A 27,462-nucleotide genomic window follows, 5' to 3' on the forward strand; every position below is an offset into this window, starting at 1 on the left:
ATTAATTAGTTGCACAATGCTTTAAATTGAACAGGGAAATGGACAAAAAGTACATAGGCTACATTCAAGTAGGTCTGTCTCTCAGGTCCCTGGGCTGGGAACTTGTGTTGTTTGTATACTATCTTGATTTATGTTTATTTAAATAATGCCAAATATTAGTTTTAAATTTACAGTGATTGCTTTATAAGATGCCTCCAATCCTATCAGGATAAAGAGCTTACACTAAACAAAACAGTTTGTTTACACTGGTAATACATCTCATAGGAAATACTTAGAATCCCACATGTTCAAAGCAGGACAAAATTACAGCCTAACTTTCCACAGAGGGTTGCTATCTCATGCAGATCACAAGGCCTCAAAGTTCCAATCAGGAGAGGCTGGTCTGCAGAAGCTCAGTAGAACTGAAAGTGAGTTTTAATGCTATTTAAAAACAACCATCCACACATGCAAACCAATTACTGATGCAGGTACTTAAGTGTGAAAGCAAAGGCAGAGCAACACCTTGTCCTTCTCTGAAGAACACTAAATATTTACACATTCCTATATAGATGCCCCTGCATATCCAAGTCCTGTATTTTGCACTCTGGAACTGTGCTTGTACAAAGACTAGCAGAGCAAAGCCCTCCTCTACAGCTGATGCTCTTTTGTGCTGGGATCACAAACTGAAAGTGGATAAGATAAATACTTAAAATCACAGATCCTTAGTGAAATCTCCTCAGTACACTTTACAACCTTCTGTGTCCAGTGACTTCACAAATTTTCTCCTCTATCTATAGAGTGATAAAATATTCCCCCAGTTTGAACATAAATGACAGCAAGTCAGTTTTGAAGGGGAAGGAAGGAGAAAGGCAGCACTCAAAACTCTAAGGATTATTTATGAACAAGCTGAAGCCCTATAAACTTGGCTATTGAAGAAAGACAATCCTCTCTAGCTTATGCCAAGTGGGTCAGACAGAGGAAGAACCTCAGCAGTCTTCAAAGTCAAAGCAGATGGGGAAGTGAATAAGTGCCCATGTGAGCAAAGAGGAAACAGGATTCTATCCATTTCAGCTTGTTTCAGAGCTTAAGTTTTCTAGATACCATTGACTGACACAAGCAGAAGAGCTCACTTCTGCACCAAGTATTAGAGCTGCAGAAATACTTAAGACTGCTATAGATGAATAAAAATAAAGTCCCAGTGTGTGCAGATTGAAGAGGTTGCTTAGCTCAGCAAGAGGGAAGCAGGTGAAGTGGAAGAAAGGTGCTAAGAGGCAGAGAATGGGAGAAATGTTCCTTGCTTTGTAGCTATGAAAATACCTCTTGGGATTCTTTATTATTAGTATTTCAGTATCTGAGATATAAATATTTATATAGCTGTAAAGTAGGTTCTACTTTAGAGCTAACTGTAGCTCTAATTAGTGTGTTTAAAAAACACATAAGCTAGCAAGTGAATTTTTTACTCTTTTTGAAATGAAAAAGCAGCAGTCCACACATGCCACAGAATGACCATACATCACATTCCTTAAAAAGCTGAAGGTGACCTCTTGGTCCTTTCTCAGGGTTTACATCGCCAGACAAGATCTGGGCCAAGACCATTTCCATACACAGGGATGCATCTCTGTCTCAGGCTAACCTCATCATCCAAGTGGTGAAACCTAAAACCAGCTAATCTCCCCCAGGGTCATGCCTGTGGAGCTGGGAATCCCTCCATCTGCCTCAGCAATATAAAAACATCACTGGCTGCAAAATAAACAGCACATGAACCACAGAACAATTGCCCCTCCAGTCAATTCTATTCATGCCACCCACCAAGGGCTAGTAATTTTTTAAGAGATCCTTCCCCCTAAAAAAAACTTCATACTTTGAAGAAAGACCTTGTGCAAGTTGACAACACACAACTTCTTTCCAATTCATCCAAAGGAAGGACTCCCACTCCAAATTCCTGGGAGTTTTGCAATCAGAGCAGAGCTTGAAAGACCACAGAAGTACTCTGAATCAAGAACTTTTAAACTGAGCTGGGAACAGTGGAAGAAGCAGTATTCAGTGCTACAGCTTGCTAGGGAGACACAGAAAGCCAAGGACATGCTGAGGAGATGCTCATCTTCCAAAGAAAATACTGCTAAGAGAAACAGGCATCCTTCCACTACTTATTTTAGGAGGTGGCTGCTGAGCTGCATCAGCTATTCCACTGGTGTCTCCATGAGTGTTTTTTGTCCAAGGCTTCTGCTGGAAGAGCCAGAGCTGCAAAACTTGTAAGAAAACTCAACAGGAAGAGGCACTGAGGGGTTGAACACCAACCCACTTTGGATACACACATCTTCACTTATGCAAACTCAAGTGATCTGATATCTAGGTGGGTCATGTGGAGCACAGTCAAGATAGAAATATGTATATTAAGTCTTGGCTTGTTTTTCTATGTGTGTAACTATACATCAAGAAATTTACTAAAATGAGAAGTATGAAGGAGAGAGGCTGTGCTATGAGAAACAGCAAGTGGGGGGAACTTCAAACTACAAACATTTTAGCTTTTTTTCCCATTATTAGTTATCATACATGCTGAAAAGTTAACTACCTTGTTTAGCTAACTTTTTACCATGACAATTATTCCTTTTAGCAAATATATCATCATCATTCTCACAGCAATTTTAGATACTTTAAGATGCAAAGCGAGGACTCCTCCAAATTCCTCTCCCCACTAAAAAAGATGTTAACCTTGAAGGACCATGTAAAGTTGCATTTGCTGAAGGCAAACCTTTTCTCTGCACACTGGTGTAGTTGCTGGAGAAAAAAAAGATATACAAGGTAAACTCACACTGGCTTTTTAACAGCATCTGCACAAAAAGGATTTTTTTTTTTTTTTTTATGTGACATGTACAGTTGACCTGGGTTAACACTGCAGTGTGGGGAGTTGAAAAGGGATCACCTGATGAAACAGAAATACCTCCCTCCAAACTATACTGCAGGAATTCCAGCCAAGCACCCCAACCACAGCAAACAGCAAGAGCCTTCTGGAACAGCACACATTCTGTGTCAGCACAGCAGCATTAATACAAAACTCAATTCAAATAAAGGAGCACTGACCCTTCAGTAGGGAAAGGGGAGGGCTTCATCAGGCTCCTACCACACCAAAGACCACCAAAGATACTCTAACCACTGCAAAAAAATTATTATATCAAAAGGAAGAAAACAATGTCAGCCTTGTACATGTTTTGTTGCTGAATAATGACAGTGTTTACCTTCCCAGCCTAACACATTACTGCTCTGGACCCAACTTTAAAACAGAGTCCATGACAGAATTAATGATGTCCTTTCCTCTTAACTACCATTCCCCAGTTATTTATTAGCTCAGTCTGCATATATTCATAGATGTGTCTAATATACAAAATTAAAAGGATTTAAAACTGATGCCTAAATACTTCCCTCATTTGCAGAGTCCTCTTTATCCTCTGGACAGGCAGTGGCATAAATAAATACAGCCTCAGGCTGCAAATTAGTCACTGCTCAAGCAGTTGAGGAGACATGGGGGAACCTCCAGCACACTGCAATGGCACGTCTCAGGAGCACTGCAGTGCTGGATCCCAAGCAATACTCTGTCTCTGCCATGCTCTCAGAGGGTTCTGCTAAGGGCTTGTCCACCTTAGCTGGCTCACTCACTGTTTGGAATTCATCAGGCAGCTCCTGTGTGTTTTGGGAAAAGACAAAAGCTACACCACACAAAATACCCTGAGTTCAGTACCCTGGCAAAGGAATGGCAGATAGATAAACTCTGCTCAGCTATCTAAAAGGAAAACTAAAGGGAACTCAAAAACCTCTCTGCAGTTGTCTGTCATCACTCTCCTAAAGTCCTCCCTGAAGAGGGACAAATACCAGGGAAAAGCAGATTGGAGAAGACTTCAGGTTAAAGACAATTTTATTTCACCAAGGTCCCTCATGTCAAGGAGAGAAGCTGCCATGCTGACCATTCACTGGAATGAGATCAAAAGGAAGAGAGTGTGGGTACTGCAGAAAGCAGAGACAGGAGACAAAAAGCCTTTCACAGACACTTTATGAAGAGTAGCAGCACTTTTATCAGGATAGATGTTAAGATACTATATTCCCACGTGAACACTGCAGTTGCTTTTGGCCTCATCCAGGATCAACAAACAACTCCAACTAACACATCAAATTAGCTGTATGTCTAGGGATTAACTTCTTGTCTTGCATCAGAGGTCAGTCAAGTCTTCTCTCCACCACAAAGGAAAACACAGTACATTTTGGTACAGCAGCACATTTAGTTCTTCCACCCACCATCCATGGCATGGATTTATGCTCAGAATGCCTCAAAGATATTTAGGAATACACAAGACCAGGTGCTTTCAAACAACACTCAGAAATCCTGTCAATCACCAATTATGTGGAATCCGCATTTTAGAGGTGTAGATGGGGTTCAAAAGATCAAAGAGAGGTGTTAAATTTGTTCATGTTCTCCCATCTTCTGGGCTAAAAAAAATAAAACTCTCAAACTTTTTATGAATTCTCCTTATCAGAAGCTCCTGCCTAAGGGAAAGAGGGAAGAGAAAGAGATGGAGGAATAGCAACTGTATCTAAAAACCTGGAAGCATGAAGGTTGAAATTCATAACAAAATGACACTAAATGATAGCAACAAGTTTCTTTTCCAGTGGTAAAAAAATGCAGAGCATCTCTTGGAAAAAAAAAAAATTATAAATTGATGAGATTATGCAGTAATATGCAGATATAACCTGTATTTCATTATTCTGCACCACGTCCACTTCATCTGATTAAATGAATAAATGAGGTCCTTATGTCATACTAGAGGCATTACCCCTTTTTTTTACTTTTGTTTACAACATCTTTCTAGCCTTTAACCACAGCACACGCAGCACAGCTGGCTGGCAGCTCAACATTACAGCCCAACATGCAAAAGCAGTTAAGATAGGGGAAGTGATTCTAAAAAAATCTACAGGAAAAAAATCTTGCTTCACTTACCTAAGCAAATTTGTCATTAGAGAGTTTTCCAGTAATAAAATCCAAGAAAAAAAGCCTAAAAAAACACAGAACAAGGCAAAATTTTAGTACATAGGATATTACTCTCACTCATATTTTTTTCTTGGAAAGGTAAATTCACTCCATTAGCTGACTTTCTGATAGCTATTTGCAACAAAAAGGTCCTCCTCAGACAGCAAACATATCAGAAACAATAGGGCAGATTTTTCACTACTGCTGCCAGCATTATACCAGTGCAATTCCCCAAATGTCAATCACACTGGGCTGCAATAAAACCAGTGTTATCCAGCAGACGAGTCAGGCCTAAGGCAATTAGCTAAGCTGCCCCATTTAGATTTTCAGTCATCTCTCCCTCCCACTGAGCTGGATTATCAGAAAGTTTGGACAAGTTGAGGTGGGAATCAAGGAGTCACACATGTTCACACACAGGGTAAGTCTGAAGGTGGCCAGAAAACAAAAATGCTGCATATAAAAAAATACCCAAACCACCCCAAAGCTAATTGCAAAAGACTGAGGCAGAACAACACATACCAATATTAAGAAAGTTGGGAAATACAAGACTTCATTATAGGTATAAAAATCCAAAGCAAAGTACAAGTTACTGGCAAAAATGGCATGTGGCCATGACAGGTTCCACCAAAATCACTGCTACCAAGAAATCTAAATGCTTGTTGAGACTCATGAATGCAGACTGGGGAAAAAAAAAAAAAAAAAAAAAGAAACCACACACCCAAACTAACTGAATATGGATGACTGCAAGCCTCCAAATCAAAGAGGGAGTTGACCACTGTTTAGGAGGAAGAAATCATTGCTTGTTCCAAGATTAAAAACTTATAATTCTGGCCCCAGCTGAAGCACTATCATTCACTAATCTGCTGCAATTTAGTCGGGCTGATCCCTCGCTCAGACAGACGGGGCATTATCAAAAGTTCCTCCATTCATTTCGCTTCCTGTGAGCAGTGAAAGCCCCTTTTATACCCTCCTCCAGAGGCTGCTAAAGCCAGGGAGGACTTTCCGATAGAGAAGATAAGGTACTTGGATTTATTCATGAGAGGGGGAAGGGAAGTTGTACAGGCTGATTACAGCTGCTCCAAAGCTGAAAACTAGAGGTTTGGAGAAGGGAGGTAGAAGATGATGGATTTCTTATTAAATAAGAATTATAACACAACCATTATTGTTAGAAGTAGCATTAACTCTACTTATACTCAACTAAAGAACTGAGATTTTACTCTGAACTTGGCATTATCAAATATACACATGTGGTTAAATAATTCAAAAATACATGGAAAAGGCAGAATGTGGTATTTCTTAGGAGACTGAGTAAATAATTTTTTTAAAAACAGAATACCTAAGACCAAAGGATAAACTAGCCAGAGTCAGAGGGAAGACACTAGAAATGGTCTCCAGATTGAGACTGTTCACATATCATTTTCAGGGTCAGATCTTGCTCTTACTGTCAACATGAGCACTCAGACTTCAATGGGGTAGGATGGTGATTTCCACATTACTTAACATGTGTCAGCAATTTTGAACAGTTGCTTTGCAGATTCTTAGAGCAAACCAAGCAAAACCTCACCAGTACAGTACTTGGCGGAAGAAAAGCTGCCTGGAAACTCTATCAGTCTCTGAAAAACATTCCCCCAGTAATGTTCAAACAATCTGGTAGAGTTAGAATAGTTTTTAAATGCAACAAGATGGAAATGCAAACAAAAACACATTTCTCAAGTTTAAAGAGGTCGAGCCAAAGCAGCAAAGCTCTACCAGAAGTTAGGGCTAACAATGATGGTTTCAGGGGTAAACCCTGCCTCTTCCTTCCCCTCCCAGACTATTCTTCTCCAAACGAAGGAGTAAAATAAACAAGAATCAAAATATCCACAGCAGAAAATGACAAGCAGCTTTAAAAGAAAGAAAATAACTCAGCTATATCTCATCATTATTCCATCCAGCCAGAATACACATCAAGTCTTTAACTGTTTTCCCCTCTGACTACACTAAATAAATATCAGCAAAAAAATTATACATATATATATTTTAATACACTATGATGTGAGTGGGAAAACGTAAAGGCACCAGTTTGAATTAGACATGGAGGGAGTGTAAATCTGTGTTGGGCAGAAAGAGGAATACAAATCTAGCATGGCATGAAGACCCAACAGAGATGGTTCACAGGTCACACAGGGAGGGTGAAGTATCAATGGTACTTATGTAAATGGGGATGAGGCTGACAAATTAACTCTTGCCTTGCAGAATATCCATATGCAATCAAAACAAAGCTACAACAAAATCCAGAGCTTATTTTGATCCACCTCCTCCTTTAGGTTATTTTATGTATACTAGACAAAACTTGAGCACAAACTGTACAGATAATTACACATAATTTCTTCTCAGTGATCAAAGAATCAGGGAATGAGGAGACAGCAGCTTTCTATTCTCACCCAGCCTGCATCTCTTCAGACACATCACTTCAGGCAAAGCTCAGCTGGCAGCCACTCTCCCCACTTTGTGCTGCAGTGGGATCTTGCCTGTTGTAAGCATCAGCTTCAATCACAAACTACAGCAAACTCTGCAAATACTCAGATTTCATGGGTACTTCAGAAAAAGCCACCAAGTCTCAGATTCCCCCCATAATAAACAAGGTAATATTGCTCCCCTATCTTCACAGACACTTTGCAACACAAATATGAAGGGCTAACAAACTGTTATAAATCCCCAACGCACAAAAGTAATTTTACATGTTAATTTGCAGTTTCACACTCTGAATAAGGACAAATTTATCAAAGCACAAAGGGTGTTTCCTACAGTGGGAATGTCGTAATGGGATGACAAGACACAGCCTGCTTGTTCTGCATGTTTGGTAAGATTGTTGGGTCTTTCTTGTCACAAAACATCTCTTGTTACACCAATATTTAATTTAAAACAAGCAAAAGTCCACCCAAAATCTCCCACTTGTTTTCAGGTCCAAGGAACCCACAGGGGCAAGTCAGAGCTGATACTGCATCACAAGGGAATGAAGAGGCATGAAGGAGATTTCTCTTGGTCTTTTCAGCTTAATAAAGACCCACCTGCAGCAATGTTGCAATGGAGTCAGACCAAGTCTGAACACTCTTCCCACTCAGGCTGACAGATGACAAGAACACCACTGCCAGAGGCTCAGACCCACTGGTAAAGTGCTGGTTACAACTCATTTTGTTCAGTGAAAAATATGACTCTACACAGATGACAACTTCAGGAAAGCCAAAAAGAAAAAAAAAAAAAAAAAAAAACCACCAGGTTTACTTGGCTCTTACATTTCACTGCCCTCCTTCTGCAAAGTCAAAGCTGGTTGTGATGATGCCAGGGTTTGGAGGTCAGTTTGGTTTTTTTTATAACCCCAAAAGCTAAATGTTCCTACTTCTAAAAACCAGCTTAGGTTTCTCATAGGCCTAGGTATGAACAGTCTCTAGCATCTGTAGTGTCAGCAGTTACACTTGGAATAGCTGTGACTGAAGGCAATGGAAGATTTCAATAGTAGTTTCATTGTCACACAAGCCTGCAATCCCAGATTTCTGCACACATGGTTAGGGGCTTGTGGCATTACCAGGGGAGTTCCAGGGCAGCTCTGCAGTAACAACATTTAGACTGTTAAAGGCAGCTGCAGCAGAGTTCAGAGAGGAAAATCAGCAAAGAAATCCAAAATTCAGAGAGCAAACCCTGCACATGCAAATCGGGCTTTGCAAACTCATGACGCACTGAGAGGAAGGATTTTCCATCTCATCTCCAAGCTCACGCTGAGCGGTGCCAGGAAGGTTAGAGGACTGCCAGAGCATGCACAGGAGATGGTTTGTCTGCAAACAGAATAAACAGCCTTGACTAAATTCTTGTAACCAATTAAGCAACAGTTCTTGACTGAGAAAACAGCATCTCCCAGCTCCCTGCCTAATCCTCAACTCCTGCTTCTTGAGCTGCCTTTAGATTTTTAAGTCTTCCATTTTTCTTCAGAAGCAGAAGACAAATGGATGCCAGTTCTGCAGACATCCTGGTTGCAAGGCCTCCATTTGCCTTTTCAAGACCATCAGTACTCAAAAGTGACTTAACACTAATGAGCTTTCACCAAGCAAGTCTGCAACCATTAATACATGTGAATAGGCAAGCTAAAGCCACTCAAGTTACCTATCTGCAAGGCTCTCCTCCAGCCTGGACTGGACTCCAAGCCAAGGAATGATGAAACCTGCAAGATAACTATGGATTTTCTCTCATGTGCATCCCTTTGTTAAGCTACTCAGAGATGCTAAGCAGATGCACTTTGAATGTGCTGGTTCACCTCATGTAAAGGGGGGAGAAAACGAGAAAGAATCAAAATAGTACTTATCTGGAAAAAAGCAAATATTTTAAAACTAAGTACTGCTACTGTTAGTAGAATGGCCTGTAAGAGAGATATATCTGAAATTCCTTTAAATACACGTGTGCAGTTTTTAAACTGCAAACAAGTCAATCTGACAAACCAGCTCAGTTAGGATTGCTCCAACAAAGCTGAGGGTCTCACCCCCCACTCTTTTTCTAAGTAAGCCAGCACAAGTTTCTGGCATAGGCACTGGTGTGTGAGATTTTAACATTCCCCTTTCCATAAACAGTCATACATCAAGCTCTAAAAATTTGCTTCACAGAAACATTTGCACTAGTAAAACTCAATTATTCTAATATTTGTATGACACATGCAGGAGGGGTACATAAAAAGGTTATGGTGAGCTCATTGAAGAATTTAAACAATAACTTGATAAAAAGGTTTTGAATTATTCACTCAGTTCCACTATTAAATCAGGCTTCCAAAGGAGTCTTTAAACAACAGCCCAGAAGACACTGTGTTTATAACAAAAAGGCAGCACTGAAGCCAGCACACTGTCTCACAGCACAAACCATTCATAATTACAGTGTAAATGCACAGTATCGTGCCTTGGTCACAATCCTGCCAGATTAACTGGACACTTTAAACATTTATACAAATATCCCTGTCTGGAGAGGCAGCACCACTTCTGTCTAAATATCTTAAGTGCTGCTTTTTAGGCTAAGAAAGAGCAATTTCTTCAAGAACATCCAAAGCTGAAACACTCAGGAACAGTACTAAGCAAGACAGAGACAATCTTTTACAAGTATTTGTTTACTTTTATACCAGTCCATTTGGGCTGGCAACAAGTATTTTGCTATGCCCCCCAAAGCTCCACAGCCAAACTCCTATGAAGACATCACCACACATCTCAGTTACAAACTTCCATGCTAAGTTTACACACAGCACAGCAATTTTCTTTATACTTGCTGCTCGCACACACACCAAAACTTTTTTCCAAACTTCAGGGCCCACTTGAATTAATGGCCATCTCTAGAGGGAGGAAAAACAGAGGGCTTGGAAAAGATAATATGAGTGCTGCTTCACTTCTCTGGTACACACATCCTCTCACCACCTGCTTCCTTTCTCCCCATCCCTTTCTCTTCCACCTCACAGGCTGCTCTTGGTAGCTCAGCTCAATGAACATGAGCCAAGATTTCCTCTCAAAATAACTACTCCAAGACCATTTCAGCTATGAGCATCACCCACAGAAATATTCCCATTTGCATATCATCTTCTCTCCTTCAACAGTCTGTTCCTAAATGAACTCATGGGCTGGTGATACAAGGTCATGAAGTTATGGAAAAAAAGCAGGATACCCTCCCACTGCATGCAGCCATGCTCCCAGAGCAAGGACAGGATGAGTCAGTCTCCCAATATAGTTGGTTTCAGGCATTTCTGGAAGCATTATTTTAATGACAGTATTTCATTTCCTTCAGCCATCTCATTGAGACAGCTCAAGTTAAGTATTAATGAAGTGCTTGAACACTCTCACTGTCTGGAGGAGACATGGGTGTCACCTAACCAGCTGCTCAAGATTCACACTTTGCAGCTCTGGTCACCAACACAACCAAGAAAAGGATTTTTGCATCACATGAGCTAAGGAAAGATTTGGGTGTGAGAAGCACAAGCCAAAACTACCACAGTAACAAATATCACTGAGCCCTGAGCAGAACCAACAGCACATCAATCTAAGACCATAATCTATTAAAAACAAATAAAAAGCTAAGAGTATCTTGCCTTTTCTGAAGAAATGGAGGTTTGGATGGTTTTGTTTTGCTGTTACAAAGCCAGGCCATTGTAGCAGTGCCATCAGCAACATATCTCCTGAAACTTTTGTATGTTCTTCAAATCTTTAAATTCAAATCTGCTGATGTACTTTCCTTCAAACCTACATCCCATCTCCTCACCCACATTTTCTTACATCTATCTATTTGAAGCACTGGTTTTCCTGGCTATGGGTAAGGCTCAACACCTGCACCACTGCAAATGTAATTATGGCAAAATACCCTGGCTATTTGTAGACTTCCTGTTCATCAAATAATATTAGTGTACCCTTGCCTTGAGCAATTATTTACAGAGCTGGAAATCCTGAAGCAACACTGGAGATCAGAGAAGCATTCTGCTGTCCACCCCTCCATTATGCAATGATGCTTTGTATTTGCTTTTGGAACTACTCAGAGGGGAAAATAAAATTATCAGAATAATTCTTAATAAATCTGTCCAATGAAAGAGAGGAAAAAAATGTAATTGAATTAAAACTCTGCATTAGCTTATTCCAGTTGAAACTAGGAGACATTTTACACTTCAGCTGAATTGACAGCTCAAATTCAACTCCAGGCTCCAATGCAAGCTTTAAGTCAAATTCCTCAGCAGACTAAAACCCTTATTAGCCTGTCTTCATTGTAATTTTAATCTTACTTTATTCTGAGTATGTAATTTATATTAAGAATAACCCACTTTTTTCAGAATGGGATACACTACATGCAGAATTAGTCCCTGGATAGCCCAGTTAAGGTTTCCCTTAAAGAAATAGTTTTTTACATATTGACAGCAAAGGAAAAAAACACAAAGCTTTAAAAAATTTCATAAATGCATCACAGATGACTGTATAAATTCACCTAACATATCCCTAAACCATCAAAACCTGGCCATGCAGCTTCACTTCCAACCAATATTATGTGCTAGAAAGATTTTGATCTATTTAAAAACTGACAGTTCTTTTTCACCACTCATACAAAAGGTGAGAGGAGGGAGAAAAATAGTTGGTATTCCTACATTTGAAAAGGAACAAGAGCATCCCTTTTCTTCTCCCATCCGTTTTTCCCAATTTATGATTAAAAAATAAAAAATAGATTCAAAAAAATCACCATGAAAACATCTTGTAAGGACATCTCAAATCCAAATTCTACCAACAGGATAAAATTAATAACAATTTCTCTAGCTGAAATGAAAACAACTTCAAAGCACTGTCTGCTGAAATGAACTTATTTTGCAAAGTAAGTTTTAGAGTCCAAACTGTCAATGAACCTGGTGCACAACACCCACCCAAACCAGCACAAGCAGTATTTACATCCTGTAGCCAACCTAAAGCTCTGAAGCCCCAGTTACTATCTCCCCCAATCACAAAACATTCACTACGTATTTCCTGCATTATTTGCATAGTTACTCAGGTTTTTGGGTTTTGTTTGCTTTTTTTTATGCCCACAAAGTAAAAAACCTACTAAGAACTCCCAGCCAAGCTCAGAGGAAACTCCGAGTGAATTACCAGGGTGGTTTCCCACTGTCCTTCTGTACTTGCTGCTGCAATTTTGTGTTGTCCCCTTGCCTCCCACTCCTCTTTAGGAAATAAAAAAATAGTTCAACCTCTATCATCCATCCCCATGCCTGCAAACCAACAAATCCTTTTTAGTGAATCTTACACCCTGCCACAGCCTCTGTATAATCTGAATGGGAGAGGCAGGGAATAGTTAAGATTTGCCAAGTGAGTGATTAGAGAGTGACATGCAAGAGATGCACACACCAGAGGAGTTGGATTGTGCCAAGAGCAGGAGCTCAGGTCTGCCCCATGTCACAGGCTGGCATCAGAACACCAGCAATCTGAATGACTTGTGTTAAAATACCCACTATGGAAAAAAAAAAACTCCTCACTCCTTTTAACCTCTAGATTTTCCTCCATTTTGTGTGGTGCAGACAGGGGAAGGTTAAGGAGAGGGTCTGCAGGACTTTGCAGCACGTTGGCTGTGCTGGAAGCAGGAGCTGTGCGAGGGAAGGGTACCAGGGAGGCCCTGGACAGATGTTTCCATTCACCAACGCTGCCAAGGAGCAGGGAATGCTGAGTTCACTACCTTGGTGTTATTTACATTTCATAACATCCAGCAACAGCCATGCCACGAGCAGTTTAGGAAAGGAAAATGCCATGTGGCCAAGGAGCAATTCATATCTTCATTAAAAGGGCAAAAATTAAACCTTTTTTATTCCAGTTCTGAAATTTTACCTGGTTTCATTTTGCCAATGAGTAGCCTGAGCCTCATGCACTTTGAGACAATTACCAGCCACTGCCCTTTTGAACACTTAATTGCTTCTGAGGTATCAGAAATGGTTAACTGTGCCACTCCTGAATACTTTTTTTCCCTTTTCCAAAATAAACTGATTTTTGATCTAGCAGAGAGGACAGTTTCTCCTTCAGCAACTGTGCCACAAATTAAATGCTCCAAAGACCAAACCTGAAAATATCCTTGGTGGAAGGGTGCATTTCAGAGGCATTCATCCAAATCTCAAATTCTGAAACCCAACAGGTTTGATAATGAGCTGCCAGATCCAGTTTGGCAACTAGAACAGCTACTCCAAGTGCTGCCCAAACACACTGGAACATCAGACATGGACCACCTGCAATAAGGTGCTCTGCACATCCCAAGGTGCTCCCTGCAGCAAGTGATAGGGAGGGTGATGGAGGAAACACTTTTCACACTTTTTATGATACTCCAAGTCCTCTCTGAGCCGACAGCAGAGGGATAGAGAAAATAAGAAGGCCAGTACTACCTATTTCTATAAATGTCAGTGCTTTCTGGAGCTTTCAAAGGGGTTCTGTATCTCAGCAGAGACACTGTATCGTGTTTCTCCAAGTTTCGTGCTGGTGAACACTGCCCAGACAGGGCAACTTTACTGGCAGTGAGTGCAAGGCTGCCCTGCTGCCACTGCCACAACGGGACACCTTCCTTCCCAAAGTAAACCAGACACTAATGCTATTTATGGATCCTGTTGCAGAACCAGACAAGCTCCCCAGCCACTATTCATCAACGTGCAAATAGGTTTTATTCCATGGCAGGCAGGAGAGATTTGAAAGAAAAAGTCCTGAAGTTCCATCTTAAGTTTTTGAAAGAAATAAATACTTGTAGATCAGTTTTAAATTCAACACAGAACAGTAACACCTGCAAATAAAGGCTGATCACAAATTCTACAGAGAACACTATTTATTTTTTTTTTTAATTTTTGACAATTTTAAATTAGTTCCTAAGGGATTACTAAAGGAAAGTAAACACCCATGGAAAAGGCAGCCAGCTGATGTACTAAGGGACATATCCTCTCCATCATATCCTTCATATCCAAAAGAAAGGCAGGGACTATAACTGAAAATCTTCCTTACTTTGCAGAAAAAAAATGCACTGCATCAGTTTCCAGAGACACACAGATGAACAACATTCACAGCACCACTTTTGAACATTAACACAGCAGACTCCACCAACTTGTCTTCCAATGTCTGTGGGGTTTCAGTGGGAACTACACCTTTGCTCTTACAAGCATTTTTCATGGAAGCACCTTTGCATTTAAAATGTCAACTGCAAACACATCTGCTATTCAGATAAAGCACCCACAAGCACTCAATTTCATATGCAACAAGTTTTACAAAGCTCTCAAAGAGCTCAAGGACATTTGGAAGTATGGATGCAAGTTTAGAACGAGTCTTAGCATATCATCAGCCAAAAAAAAAAAAAAAAAAATCTATTCTTAGATATCTCCCTTTGGTGATTCCTATAATCTTCCTTTTTTTCCTCCTACTCCTTTGAGAAAGTAAGTTGTTTGGTTATTAGAAAAGAAAAAAATGGAAGAACCTGTTTTGCAAGGCATACAAACAAAGCAGTATCTTCCAAAAAAAGAAAAGCTCATTCAAAAGTATGTAAATATTAGGGCTGGTAACACAAACAATAAAACCACAGGAAACACAAGAAATTAAGAATAGATCAGGACTCATTCAATTTCCTGGCTGCTGGATATATACGCACTTTTCTGGGCTGGATGTATGAGACAAAATTTGTTTTCTGAATAACAGACATTACAGAGTTAACACCGATAATTTAAAGAGGCAAACAGAAATCAGTGTCTGTTCTGATCCTGCCTCTGCTCCTTGGCAGGACAAGGACACTGACCAAGGCAGATACACCCAGAATTTGGCACATCTAGCACCAGGGGCTCAGCATCCTGCACTAAGCAGTAAATTCAAGTTTGCTTAAGTCACAGAAAAGGCAAAAAACAGGATTACTCCTGTCTCATCACAGGATGCTGCTGAGTGCCCAATGCACACCCAAAAGGCTGCTCTTCCACAAGGGACAGCTGGAAGCTGAGCATGAAGCAGAGGTGACAATCATTTCCCAACATGCAGGGTGGTCCCTGCCATCACCACCCTGCAACTCTCCCTGGCTGGAAGGCACACACAGAGCCTGACTCTGCATTCCCCAGCTCGGGCGTATTCCCCAATGCCTCACTGCTGCTAGGCTTTCATCTAGCAGCATCCCAACAGTTCTTCCTCTCCTCTCCATCATGGGTATTTTTTCCCCCTACTAGCCAGAAGCAGCAAGGCCTCAAGTAGACAGAGCTGTACATCTCTGGTGTGGGAATTTAAAATGCTGCTCTTCCAAGTATCACAGCCACATTAACACAATCACACTGCAACAGCTCCTGCTCCTCAGACAACTTCCATCAAATGTTAAACCAAATCTCCATCACCAAGGTACCCAGTGGCCCAGACTCAGACTTATCTAAGAATCAAAAAAAAAACCAAAAAACCTGCAAAGAAAACAATTTACTTCCTTTACTGCAAACACCAAGTGATGTACTTATTTATCCAACGAAAAACTTCAACAAGACTTACAGCATGTTTCCTCCAAAATGCCCTAGGTTTCCTTTGGCACTGAGATATCACAAGCCCAAGGAATAAATGCACGGATATTTATGCAATTGGTATTATTCTTTCTTAATTAATGTCAGTAGCACTGATCAGACTAGATTTTTTTTTTTTAATTGGCAAAGATTTTACAAATTAGTTCTGGGGGGGGGAGACAGGTGGGAAAATTAAGACTCTCCTAAGCATAGCATTAAAAAGCTTGATAAATTTATACTCACCTGATACATTTCATCATAATTTTTTATATGATGCAATTGTACAGTAACTGTTTGACTGCCATCTCATACTATCAACTGATATCACAGAGGGAATGGGTCCTGCAAATAATCCAGGAAAGCAAGGGTATAAAAGCACACCCCTGTTTTGCAGCTTCAGGAAGATGTATACATTTTCAAGCATTTTCTTTGCCACAGGTCCTCCATCTTCCTCAAGGAGTTTTGAATTTTCATTTTAAAACTTGCTCTCCACATACTGAAGTGTTTTCTCTGCCTGCCATAAGCTGTTGCTGGGATAGGATCTCTTATTATCTCAAAGAACCCGATGACTTCTGAACTTTGAGATTATAAAGCAAGAAAGTTACTGAACACTCACATGCAAGTCGATTGGCTAAGAAAAAGCAGCACAAAGTCCTGCCAAAATCCTAGCTAATCTGATAAAGGAAAAACCAGGGAGGTCTAAGCACTAAACCCCACAGTTTAACTAGAGCCAATTCCAGCTGCAGAAGGAAGCGCATCACATTCAGCAGAGCACCTCTTCTTCTGAAATGCCATCTGAAAAGACAACATGTTACCACCTTACTGCCCATAGGTAAATTGCAAAATTCCCTGAACACAGGAAAATGTGTGGGATTGACAGGTAAATTTCACACCAATAACAAACACAGCTAGAAACTGACTGGGAGGAGGGAGAAAGAAATTCACAAGGCTTACATGACACATAAAGCCAGTTAGCATTTAAGTACTTCTTTAATTCTCCCATTTTCAATGCACTTCCCTATTAATCCTCTTAACATCCATGCAAACATATTTATTATCCACAGTTCTAACTTGTAAGCTCTTCATGCATCAGTCTAGTTCTTTTTTTAGCTTAATACACTGCCCATGAAAACAGGGACCAAAGCCCTGTTTTAACTGGAGGATAGCTCTCAAGAAAACTGCTCCTATCACTCCACTCCCATCAGCATCTTATAGAGGGGCAAGAAAGGCACCCACTCAAGAAAATACTTTTATAAGCTAGTTTAAAGCATTTTATGCTAATTAAGTGCTCAAATCTCAGCCTCCATGCTATACACATACTCTTCTTCAGGCTGCAGAGCCAAAAGGCTCTTCCAAAATTAATTAGTAGCTCTGGCCAGGGTGGGAAAGCAGCTCCAAATTTTGGAGACTCTCAAGCCCCCACTGCACAAATTCACACTCCTGTGCCCAACTCAGCAGGAGACACCAGCACTCAAATGCAGCCACACAGTGGATACCAATATAACATGCAGCATCCTCCCACAACGGGTCTGAGGACAAAAGTGAATGTATTTTCCTGTTGGCATCTGCACTGCAACAGAGAAAAACCTGCACTTTACAAACATATGAAGCAACATTTTGCCTTGAATCACACAAAAGGGTAAAGAGACACCTGGACCTTGTGAAATGAATGTTTATTACACAAGGCCTTCTTTTATGACAGTACATATAAAAAGGGTTTAGTCTTTATTTCTCTACCCAGCTGAGACAACCTACTTTCTCTGCAGCTGCTAGGAGAAGAGAAACTATAAACATTTACATTTAATGCAACAAAAGGTTTGCTCACCACCTCTTGTGTTCCACTGTGCTCTCAGATGATGATCACTCATCATAAAAATGGGTGGAGTGGCTGCAAAACACTCAGTGATGGAAAAACTGACTCCTATGTTCCCACTCCTCAAGAGAGGTTCCTGCACTGGCTGAAAACCCCACTGAAATGGAGTGTTGTCATCACTCCCAGGATGGGAGATCTTTGGGTTATGGATGCAAACACATCTGCTACACAGCCAGTGAAGCAGCCTGTTTTACTTTATCTCAGAATCACCCTCTGCAGCAACTCAAAGACCCTCAGATCACACTACAGAAACTGTTTTAATCTAGGCCACACGTAAACTCAATCAGCTCCAGTTTGGTTTTAAACAATTAAAAACCAGCGCTCCCAAGTACAAAGTGCAGACTTGAAGATGTCCAGTGCTGTCAGCACTGCAGCCTTGCTGCTGCAGTGAAAGATTTATGGGAACAGGGAACAAAACAACAGAATTCAGCACGTAACACCAGAGGTACATCACGTAAACCTCACTCCTCAGCTGACTCACTAAGTGATATTAACTCAAAAAAAAAGCAAGTCCCAGTTTTACTGTCATCTTATTTGTGGGTTCAGCAATTTAGAAGCGTGCTGTGCACAAGCTCATGAGCCAAAATAAATTAGTCTGTATAAGAGTCAGATATGGTCATCCTGTCCTCCCCTTCCCCCCAAAATAAATCATTTCCCCCCTTCCTTTAACACCTGCTTCCTCCATCCAAGCATTCATTGTGCCACTGCTATTATGGGACCAAAGGCTTCAGCATCCCAGAGGAAACTCAGGAGGGAACACAGCGTGTGTAAAGCGACCAAGACTCATTCCCTTCAGCAGCCTCACCACCACCATCCTATTTTCCTCTTTTCCTATTGACAGCAAATTTCTAGATTTGGCAGGGTGTTGACAGCCACACGTGCTGGGAAGCTGAATGTGCCATACATCCTGGCATTGAACCCCACTGTGCCCACAGTCACTAGTGTGGACTTTTCTTGCTCTCACACCTCCCCAGGAACCCACAACCAACACCATGGGGCAGGAAACAAGGCCAGACAACCCACAGCCTGACCCAGCACAACTTTTTGTATTGTTGCCCTGAAGGGAGAGACTTCTCACGGGCAGCCACTCTGTGCATCCCTAAATAGCAGCAGAAGCAGAGCAACAGCAGCAATGTGGCAAAAGGATCCTTTGAGCAAACCTGTCCCCAGCATCAACTTCCACCAGGAGGTTTTTAAGTGCAGGAGTTGCTGTGCACACTCCCACTCTGGTCTTCCCTACACTGAAAACAGGGATACCTGCAAGAACACGATGAGTCGGCCACATCCATGCATGACACATGCCAGGTGTGTTAATCCATGGAAAAAGAATGGGTGAGTCAGTAGTTTGAGTCTGAAGACAGTCCGGTTTGGAACAACTGCTCCGTGCCAGAATCTTTGTTTGTAATGGTTTTACTAAGTGCAGCATTCAGACCCACAGAACAGTTACACCACTGAAGGCAAAGACACACTGGGAAAAAGATTTACTTTCCCAAGTAACTTTGCCAAAAACCTCAGATACGGTTTAGATGAAGATACAAATATGTCACAGATTTTAACATAACTTGCTGCTCCAGTTTGCATTAGTCATGGGTGATAAAACACACAGAGGACTCAAACATGACACATCAGGCACTTTCTCTCCACACAAAGTTTTGATCATCATCAAACAATCTTTAAGATGACCATCTTAAATCATGCTCACAGAGAAAAGTCTCACCAAAATTCATCTCATATTGAAATAAGCAATTTGTTGCTTATTTTCTTTTTACTTAACTCTCAGAAATAAAACCTGAAGGAGCTGCCTCAGAAGAAAATCCTTAAATCCTTCCTTTTACAGTGGATCAGGCTAATCTCAGCGGTGCTGCCACTCTGTAAATAACATCTCACACTAAAAAACAATTTGGGGAGATTTCTCACATTGTATTTTGCAAATGTAACATTAAGGTAAAAAAAGCTCAGCAGGAAAATTAGATCAGCCACCTGGAAGTAGTCAAAAAAATACAAAAAGAGATTAGAAACAGTCAGAAGTTGTGGCAAATTTTGCACAGTCTATTAGAAAATTTCAGAAGGGCTTGAAACAAAGGAAACAAAATGGAAACAAATGGATCAGTTGCAACTACCTGTGCTCATGCATTTTAAATATTGTCTCAGAAGAGCAGCTCCACAGGATCCAATGAGCAGTCTCCACCCCATGATTTTCAAGGAAATCAAATATACTGTATTTCAAGCCCTCAACACAAGTGCTGCAAAGAGTGCCAACAGTAGTTTCAAGTGTAATTTTTCCTTATGTTTTCTCCAACCCTAGATTAAATATTTGAGCATTTGGACTGTGAGAACTTCATTGCTATGCCAACAAAGGATGAATCTTCTTCTCACTAGTATTACAAACCACACAATAAACTCTTCAGCATCAGATTTTTAGGGCTTTTTTTTTTTTTTTCAATATATATAAAATAGTCTTGTTAGACTGCCTGACCATGTCACAACATGTGACGCATTACAGCTACAACAGAACTAAAGCCTACTTTTTCCAAGGTATCACACTTCATACTTTTTAAGGACTGTTGACTAACTAAAAGCATTTGTGATTGCACTTTTTCCCCCTGTTCCTCAACAACCTAGCAGCCTAAAATGGTTATAAAGAAAATTTTAAAGAACATTATCAAAATGGCAGAACTTACTTTGCAGAGAAGATTTCTCTTTGCTCTCGACAGAAATAACTGCTGTCTTACAGAACTTAAAAATTAAACACTTTGACTTTTAACTCACTGGCTTATCTCAGAAACATCTATCTCCCATGTCATCTTCGCAGGCTATAAAACAGGGATGGGCACCACAGTCAAATGCCTTCTTTGTAATTGGAAAACCATCTCCAAGAGTTTAGGTTTCTCCTGGTGGAAGCATCCACCCTCTGTCACAGCTGCTTGTGACAGCACAAAGGAACATGAGTCAGGTAACTCATGCAGGTACAGAATGAACTTTTTTCCTTAATTGATACAATTGATGAATTGTATGGACTAAAAACAATAATATGTTCTTAACTGGGCTCCATTTCCCAGTCTGGTTTGCTGACTAGACCCAAAAACCCCAGTATGGCCCAGCTGGGGAACTGGAAGAGGCTGCTTATACTACACCAACATACAAAAGAGATGAGATGACAAAACTGCAGTTCAAGTTTATGACAATACTGAAACTTTTACCTACTGCATGTCTCCACCAGCCATCTCGAGAAGGACAATAAACTCTTTACAGGATTTGTGGCGTCGCAGCTTATTTGTCATGCAGACATTACAAGAGGAGTCACCCTGTTTCCCTGACAAAGCACCATAAATATAAATAGAGGTATATCATTCTGAAAATATCAGTATAGCTTCACTGCAGCAACAAGTTCCCAGCATAGCTGCTTTTCCTGGAGCACTGCCATCATATTTTCTTATCAGTAACTGAAGTAACTAACCAGCTAACTCCCAGTGATGGGCTTTGCCTTCTAGATCTGCATAAAGGTCATTTGCAAAGGGAAAAAGACAGGCTTGATAAATAAATAAATAAAAAGAAGCCATTGTGCCACATCCACGGCTTTGTTTCCAAAAGCCACTAAGAAGTGCAATGCCAGGCTGAAGTGTCTGACTATTCAGTAAGTACAAGGAGTGGCCAATTCCCTCCCCACAGTGAGATTGTTGACAGCTGTTTTAGATGAGGGAAAGAAAAAAAAAAAGTGAAGCATGACTAAGCTACTCATAAAAATCACGTTATATCCAACACCCTAAAAACAAGTTTTGTTTTAGAAAAGGTGCAGGGCTTCCTGGACATGAATGACCAGGTGGTACACACCAGCCCTAAACCAGGCTCCCAACTGGATTACATCCCCTGCGGCAACCCCCAGGGCAGCTAAGAAGGACTCTATTCACACCAGAGCTATCAGCTGCTTCACAACGTCACTCATTACCTTTATCTGTCCTACAGGTGATCAATGCAAGCAAGCACATGAGCACTTGGCACCGAATAGCACCCAGTAATCACAAGGTGCAGGCTGCAAGGTGTTTTCCTCCCCAGCTTTCCACATCCAGCCTCTCATGTGCCTGCAAATAAGAGTTATCCTCCAGCTGGAAACCACGCCAGCTGCCAACTCCCTATCCAGGAGACTGGTAAAACAAGGGGCCACAATGACACACGGAGGCCACATCGTGCCTTTATGGCCTCCTGGACTATCCAGCCTTTTGCTCAAGTTTTTAACTTCTCAGCAGTGCCTTCCACCACTAGAGAAAAGCCAAAACCAAATAGTTCCTCCATACAAATCAGCTGTGTGGTTTAGCTGACTTCAGGCTATTTATTGCCTGTGTGGGGAACCCCTATAGAAATAGCATTTAATAGCACTCAAGTAGATTGCAGAGATAACCAGCTACAGTAATAAGCAGAAAAGCTTCCAAGCAGCTTCAAGGTCGGTTTTATTGGCGAGTGGATCACCACCAAATACCAAGCAGAGAAAACTGATACGTTGGTGTCCTGGAAACAGTGGAAAAGAAATAGGTACAGCAGGCTCTGCAGCTTCTACTAAGGATTTTTTCTTAAGCAGCTATTTATTAAAACTTATTATTCTAGCAGAAAATTATATGAAAGAACCCCACTGCTTTTGTAACACAGGAGCATGCGAACACCACCAATAAACCTACCAATGTTTTTTTCCTCTAGGATAATTTATTGACTGCTGTTCTTAATTCATGCTTTGGATAGAATAACCAGATTCCTTTAACAGTACTTAATCCTCCTCTTAGCACAGGAGTGTACCCTAGACCAGAACACAGCTTACTCACAAGTATATCCTGCTGAGAGATTAGTGAGTTCTGCATATGCCTGAGTCTCAAAGCTGCGCTATGCAGACTGTGTTTAAAAACATCCATCATCGGATAGTACCTGGCAGAGCTCTGTTCCTACGAGAAGCTTTGAGCTCTTAAATGTGTTTCCCTCCTTTGATGCAGTGAAGCTGTAAATCAGGAACATCGAGCTCCTGCCTTTCTCTCTGGCTGCAGTCCCTGGCTGGACTCTCTCACTTCCAACACATCGTGTCCTCACCTCTCGGGCTATGCCGGCCATCCGTGGCTGCAGGAGCCGGGCAGGAAATCCAGGCTGGAACGCTGTCACACAGCACAGCTCAGCCACACGACCTGCGGGGCACTCGTCACTCAGGCTACCTACAAAACCTGTCTGCCTGGCAGAACTCAACACCCGTGCCCTTCTAGCAACAGCCCCAGGCTAGCCCGTCTGCCCAGCGCCGGGCAGCGCTGCAAGGACAGACGGGCAGCAGAGAGGCTCAGCCCATCAACGGGGACAACAGGTACACGCCTGAACTCGTGCCAAGGCAAAACACACGCCCAGATGGTCTTCACCTTGCCTAATGCACCCTTCCCCTGATATCAGGCTCGTAAAAAAAAAAAAAACAACCAAAACAAAAAAAACCCCAAACAAATGCAATTTCAAGTGTGCAAATAAGACAGTGTCACCATGTCCTGAAACACAGCAAATGTCCCTCTAGTACAGACAGCAGTTTCTACCCACAGGCAGGGATGCTTGAGGTTAACATCCATCTACTCCCACTAGTAAGGTATCAATGTATAAAAATACACCTTCTCTAACACCACAATAAATGAATCATTAGTATCTTACCTTCAAGGACCCATGTGGAACTTGGTTCACCCTTACAATTCCACAGCAGCTCGGCAAGGGCGTGCAAAACATGAGAAACACACTCAACAAGGGACTCAGAGTCACCACAAACAGAATTAATGTAGCTTGGCCCTTTAAAACTGATTAGATTACATTAGCCAAAACTCCCAGTACACAAGACATCCATAGATCTCAGACCAACTGTCTAAACTCAGCTCTGAAGCTACATGCTTTACATATTTCTACTGCATCGCATATCTCCATGAGTACCTAAAGTTTTACGGCTGACTGAGATTACAGAGAGCCACAGTGACCAACTGTCCTACAGCAGTGCAGGATTTCTAATCCCTTTATCAAATCCCTATCTAGACATTCACAGCAGAATTAGTATAGCACACTCTTAAAATAAAGAACTTTTTATAAATTACTTTTTTCCCCATTTCCAATCTCCAGCTAACATGAAGCCCTGAAAAGGACACTGGAGCAGAACCAATTCCAGAGGTCAGCAAAATCAGATTCTGCAAATCCCCACTCCTCTATATGACTTGCGGGGACAACACGGTCACAGAAGGTGGATTAATAAATGCCAACAGTTTACAGGTTCAGAAAAACTACTATTGCGCAATCCTCATCCAGAAACTCTTGTATGTTTCAGAAGAAAAGTCTACACTCGAGAAGGAACAGAAACAATTACATTTGCAAGTAACAGAGTGAACGCATGAAATAGACCCCACGGCAACGACCCTCTGAGTGACACCAAAGGCCACCGAGACCCAAAGGTGACACACACCAGCACCAGCGTGTTGCGGGGGGGCTCTCGATACGAATCCTTTGACTTTCCGCGCAATAAACTGAGATACAAAGTTGTGTTGCGAGTCTGGAGGGGGGTTCCGAGCGGGATCGCAGCCCGGAGGGAGGCCGGGGGCCAGGCGGGTGCGTGTCCCCGGCACAGCCCGGGCACAGCGGGGCTCGTCCCCGCCACCCCCGCCCGGCTGCGGGGGGACCGCGCCCGGCCCCGGCCCGGCCCGCAGACAATAGCGGCGGAGAGCAGCCGCGCGAGAAAACACTCCAAATAAATGAAAAACTACCAAGCGCCGGAAAATGAAAAGGAATAAAGCCACGCGGAGGAAAGGGGCCGCCCGCAGCGGCTCCACGCGAAGTTGCCCGGAGAAAAGCCCCCCGAGGAGGAGGAGGAAGGGCGGGGGAAGCGTGCGAGGCGCGGGAAGGGGAGGGGGGCTCCCGCACAGCCCTGTCCCCGGGGAGCGCCCACCCTCCGCCCCCGCCGCGGCCTCCCCAAACTTTCCCCCACCCCTTCGCCCAACTCCAGCGGGGCAAACTCACCGCGGGGCCCGGCGGGCGGCTTCGCCCCTGGCAGCGGGGCCGGGAGGGAAGGGAGAGGGACGGGGACGGGGAGGGGGCGGAGGAGGCGGCCGGGCCGGTGCTCTCCGCCCGGGGAGGCGGGCAGGAAGGAGGGGAGGAGGGTCGGGGGCTGCCGCCTCGCAACCTGAGCCGCCGCGCCCGGCCCGGCCAGCCCGCATGCGCCGCCCCGCCGGGGCCGCCCCGGGCCGGGCGCTGCGGGACCGTGCGGGGCCGTGCGGGGCCGGGCGCTGCGGGGCCGTGCGGGGCCGTGCGGGGCCGGGCGCTGCGGGACCGGGCCGGGCGCTGCGGGGCCGGGCAGTGCCGAGCGGAACGGGGCCGGGCATTGGGGAAAGCCCCGCTGCCTGCCCCGGCGGCTTCTCCCTCGCCTGTGCCCCTTCCCAGTTACTCGACGCTGGCGGAGAGGCGGCGGTGTGTGTGTAACGTGGTGGTGCGGGTATGGAAGCGCGCAGGCAGCTGCTTAGGCTGTTTGTTTTTATCGAAGGGGGACCTGGGCATTGCTTCATGCCTGGAGGTGTTCAAGGCCAGGCTGGATGGGGCTTTGAACAACCTGCGCTGGTGGGAGGTGATGTTGAAGGTCCCTTCAACCCAAACCATTGAGGGATTTTAGGATCCTGCCTTCCCACGTGCTGAGCTCCGGCTGTAGGGCCTGTTCTGGTGGGTGCTGGAGTTCTGGCATCCCCACTTCCAGCAGTTAAAGCCTCTGGTAGTGTCCAGAGCACAGCTGTCCAGCTGTGGACAGAATCCGCTGCACATCTGTACCTGTCACCAGCCCACTGCTCCACTGGAGTGCCACCAGCCCAGCCCAGGCCTCTCCTGCTGCTCACCCTCTTTCCCTTGGCTGTGAGCAGTGTGCAGGGTTGATGGAGGAACATCTCCGGTGCCGTTCCCACGCCTGGCCCCGGACAAGCAGTGGAAACAGCAACCCACCATTATCAAATGAGCTCATGTGGTCTGTGGTCCGTGTGCGGCTGCGCTGCAGGAGGCCCTGCACAATGAACATGCCTGATCTTTTGTGGTGGTGACTTGCCTTCAGTTACCATTTGTGCTGGAAGCTCTTTGGAAATGTGTACATGTGGTGGCCCAGCATTTCCACTTGGCTTTTTCTACAGCACACATGTGTATCCTGCCAGCCCTGGCAGTGGCTGGATGGTCATATGCACAAAGGCAGTATCAGCACTGAGCTTGACGTGTGTCACTTCATGAGAACCACCCCAAAAACACTTCACAATACTTTCCAGAGATTTTGCTGCTGATCAAAGCACCTGGCAAAGGCTGCAGGTAATTCCTGTGCATCATGTTCTCTCTAAGTAGAACAGAAGAACCAGGACTGTGCACAGTGCAGCAGATTATCTCCTGAAAACTGCACGTGAACTTGGCATTGGTTTCCAAAATATGCTCTGTTGATTCAGTTGAAAGGAACTGAAACAATAAAAATTATTTCAATGCTTGTGCATTTTGGTCGTTTTGGAGATTGGAATGTACCAGCATTGTACACCCTTAACAACCAGATACAAAGCAGTAGTTTTTTTCTTATATGGCTCCAATAAAATAAGGCACATGAGAGCAGGCACTCTGGAAAAATATTTTCCTTTTCCTTACTGCCATCTGTACAAGAAAGGCTTATGGGGCAGATCACTGGGAAGTTCCCAGGCCCAAGAAGAGGGGTCAGACAGTGATGGCTCAGCAAAGAGCACCATCTAGTGAAAAGCCATGTCTTGATGAAACTGTCCCTACAAAGCACCAACCAAACAATGACTGACCCAGCCCAGCCCAACCTACCTCGTGGCATCTGAAGCAACTGTGAGTGAGGTAGCATGGTAACATAACACCTGCCTAAAATTTTCCATAACGAGGGCTTTAGCTCTACCCTCTTGGTTGTCCATTAATGGAATATTCTTTGCTTGTCAGCTCCATCCTGGCAAATCAATCAATCTCGCTCTTCTGCTCACCTGGAGCTGGCACAGCCCTGGTCTTGCTGTGGTGCCTCTGTCACATAGTGGGGGTCAGAAGTGCCAAAGTGGGAGCTCCCTGAGTCCTTACCAGCTGTGTACATGCCCGTGTACATGGGGTTATACTGCTCTTGCAAAAAGTTTGGAAATGCTTTTGGGGTGTTTTTGCAGTAGAAGAGTGTGAAGGTCATCTGCCAGCATGGCTGCCCAGGAGCATCTAGCACAGCTGTAATATTCCAGATGGGTGGGCAAGGATATTAGCATGGAAAATAGTGAGAAAAATAGTGCAGCAGCTTAGCACCAAAGCAGGAGGATCAGCTGGTCAGCCTCATTCATGGAAGGTGTTCTGGCCTGTGCAGTCACAAAAGGTGAATCAAAACACAGGCAGAGATGGTGTAATTTTCCCTAGGAGAAATATTCCCTGCCAACGTGGACTTCTCCAGCCCCCACATGTCCCTGGAGTGCCAGGCACTGGTGGTAACACAGGAGGGGAATTAGCAAAGGTGGAAGTGCTATGGGATGGGTTGGCAGCTCCCAGGGTCTCAGTTTAGGTTTGAGCCCAGATCCCTCTGGGCTCCTGATCCTAGAGACCACCAAG

General features: G+C 43.2%; 1 protein-coding gene across 6 annotated transcripts in view; it reads right to left on the minus strand.

Moving 5' to 3' along the window:
• Nucleotides 1–25,056, minus strand: part of AKAP13 (A-kinase anchoring protein 13) — a 208,236-nt gene extending 183,180 nt beyond the window's left edge. For 5 of the 6 annotated variants that reach the window (XM_056500307.1, XM_056500309.1, XM_056500308.1 and 2 more), the window contains exons 1-2: nt 24,877–25,056; nt 4,967–5,021 (exon numbers count right to left, since the gene is read on the minus strand). The gene's annotated coding sequence lies outside the window, so the exon portion shown is untranslated. The remainder of the gene's footprint in view (nt 1–4,966; nt 5,022–24,876) is intronic. The other variant, XM_056500305.1, reaches the window with a different exon arrangement.
• Between the last annotated feature and the right edge of the window lie 2,406 nt (nt 25,057–27,462).

This window comes from Oenanthe melanoleuca, chromosome 10 (assembly GCF_029582105.1).
Source record: "Oenanthe melanoleuca isolate GR-GAL-2019-014 chromosome 10, OMel1.0, whole genome shotgun sequence".
NCBI classification, from domain to species: domain Eukaryota; kingdom Metazoa; phylum Chordata; class Aves; order Passeriformes; family Muscicapidae; genus Oenanthe; species Oenanthe melanoleuca.